The sequence below is a fragment of the Suricata suricatta genome, chromosome 1, assembly GCF_006229205.1.
Source record: "Suricata suricatta isolate VVHF042 chromosome 1, meerkat_22Aug2017_6uvM2_HiC, whole genome shotgun sequence".
Lineage (NCBI taxonomy): Eukaryota > Metazoa > Chordata > Mammalia > Carnivora > Herpestidae > Suricata > Suricata suricatta.
The window spans coordinates 24,520,074-24,522,951 of NC_043700.1; positions in this window are offsets into that span (position 1 = coordinate 24,520,074).

The window sequence follows — 2,878 nt, forward strand, 5'->3', positions numbered from 1 at the left end:
GGGATTGGATGACCCCCCAGAAAAGCCCCTCCGCTGGACACGGTCCAAAGGTCCAAGGCTTGGATCTGCTCTCTGATTTTCCTTAGCTCCACTTTGAGTTTTTAAAGGATGAGTTAATGTAATGAACAAAATGCTGGAAGTGTCTTAGAGTCCCAGGTTTTCACCAAATGAGAAGCCTGTTCCAAGAAAAAGTGTGATTGATGATCACCTGGGCCTTCCTTGACAATGGAGTTGTGCGGGCATCCTCGGCTCTCTTCTGGCCCTTTCGTAATGCTTAGGATTTCAGAACCAAGCAGTCATCCATAAATGCTCATCTTGCTGTGTTTCTTCCTATTGTCTTCAAAATAATCGTTTGTGGGGCTCCTGGGTGGCTCAGTAGGGTAAGCATCTGGCTTCGGCTCAGGTCATGATCTCATGGTTCGTGGGTTTGAGCACCATGTCGGGCTCTGTGCTGACAGCTCAGAGCCTGGAACCTGCTTCAGATTCTGTGTCTCCCTCTCTGTCTGCCCCTCTCCTGCTCGCACTCTCTCTGTCTCTCAAAAATAAATAAAAAGCATAAAAACCAAAAACCAAAAAACAAAATAATCATTTGAAAATAGGTAGTTGCCCCCACCCACCCCTCCTGGAACTCTCACTAAACCTGTCTATATGGGCTGGGACATACAGTAATCCACACCAGCAGAAGCGAATTGTGGGGCTTTGATCTTCTCATTTTCAGTGAATCTGTGGGGAGAAAGGGGTGCTGGTGCTGAATGGAGAAACAAGGCAATCTCGGATAAGGGTGGTGGTCATCTAAGAGACGCTCATTGATTTTTTGTAATGATATTGTAATTTTAACGTAAAGCTGTTTTGGTAACTTGCAAAGCAAAGCGTGAAAGAGGGAAGACAATCCCTGTCCTCTCAAATCTAATGTCATCCCTCTTGGCATTTATCTTCATGAGCAATGAAAAAATATTGTATATAAAACTTGCAACCTCATGTTTTTCACTGAAAATTATAGCAAAAATTTCTGTATATTATTATAAAACATTCAGAAGCATATTTTAATGCCATTTCCCATCATATACTTTCCTGAATCCTTTCCCCATTATTACTTTAAAATTTTCAAGTTCTTTTCAAGTTTATTTGTTTATTTTGAGGAGAGAGAAAGCGCGTGTGAGTGGAGAAGGGGCAGAGAGAGAGAATCCCCCAAGCAGGCTCCACACTGATCAGCTCTGGGCTTGATCCCATGAACCATGAGATGATGACCTGAGGTGAAACCAAGAATCAGATACTTAACTGACTGAGCCACCCAGATGCCCCTAAAATTGTCATTTAAAAAAAATCACCTGGTGTTCATTACATAAGTGAATTCCTTAATTCCCATCACTGATTTCACCCATCCCCTCATCCACCTTCCCTCTGGTAACTTCCAGTGTGTTCTCTATAGTTAAGAATCTGCTTCTTGATTTGTCTCTTTTTCTTCCCCCTTTGCTCATTTTTTTCTTAAATTCCACATATGAGTGAAATCATATGGTATTTGTCTTTCTCTGACTCACTTATTCCACTTAGCATTATTATATTCTTGAGCTCCATCCATGTCATTGCAAATGACAAGATTTCATTCTTTTTTTTAATTTTTTTAATGTTTATTTATTATCAAGAGACAGAGAGAGACAGAGCATGAGCAAGGGAGGAGCAGAGAGAGGAAGACACAGAATTTGAAGCAGGCTCCAGGCTCTGAGCTGTCAGCACAGAGCCCGATGCGGGGCTTGAACCCATGAACCGTGAGATCATGACCTGTGCTGAAGTCAGATGCTTAACTGACTGAGCCACCCAGGTGCTCCGATTTCATTCTTTTTTATGGCTGAATAATATTCCAGTGTGTGTGTGTGTGTGTGTGTGTGTGTGTGTGAGTGAGTGTGTGTAGTGTGTATACAACACCTATTTTATTCATCAGCCAATGGACACTTTGGCTGCTTCCATAATTTGGCTGTTGTAAATAAAGCTGCTTTAAACACAGGGGAGCATGTATCCCTTTGAATTAGTGTTTTTGTATTCTTTGGGTGAATATCCAGTAGTGTGCTGGGATCATAGCACAGTTCTAGTTTTTTCTTTTTGAGGAACTTCCATACTGTTTTCCACAATGGCTGCACCTGTTTGCATTTTTACCACAGTGCAAGAGGGTACCTTTTTCTCCACATCCTCACCAACACTAGTTGTGTCTTGTGTTGCTGATGTTGGACATTCTGACAGGTGTAAGGCAGTATCTCATTGTGGTTTTGATTTGCATTTCCCTCATGACGTGTGATGTTGAGCATCGTTTCATGTGTCTGTTACCCATTTGCATGTCTTATTTGGAGAAATGTCTGTTCATGTTTGGTTGAGGTTTATAAGTTCTTTATATATTTTGGATACTAAGCCTTCATTGGATATGTCATTTGCAAATATCTTCTTCCATTCCATAGATTACCTTCTAGTTTTGGTTCCTTCGCTGTGCAGATGCTTTTTATTTTGATGTAGTCTCAATAGTTTATTTTTGCTTTTGTTTCTCTTGCCTCAGGGAACCCATCTAGGAAAAAGCTGCCGTGGTCAATGTCAGAGAAGTTACTGATGGTACTCTCTTCTAGGATTTTTATGGTTTCAGGTGGTCTCACATTTAGGTCTTTAATCCATGTTGAGTTTATTTCTGTGTATGGTGTAAGAAAGTGGTCCAGTTTCATTCTTTTGCGTGTTGTTGTTCAGTTTTCCTAACATGTTTTGTTGAAGAGATTGTCTTTTTCCCATTGCATATTTTTTCCTGCTTTGTCAAAGATTAATTGACCACATAATTGTGGGTTTAGTTATGAATTTTCTGTTCTGTTCTATTAATCTTTGTGTCTATTTTTGCACCAGGACC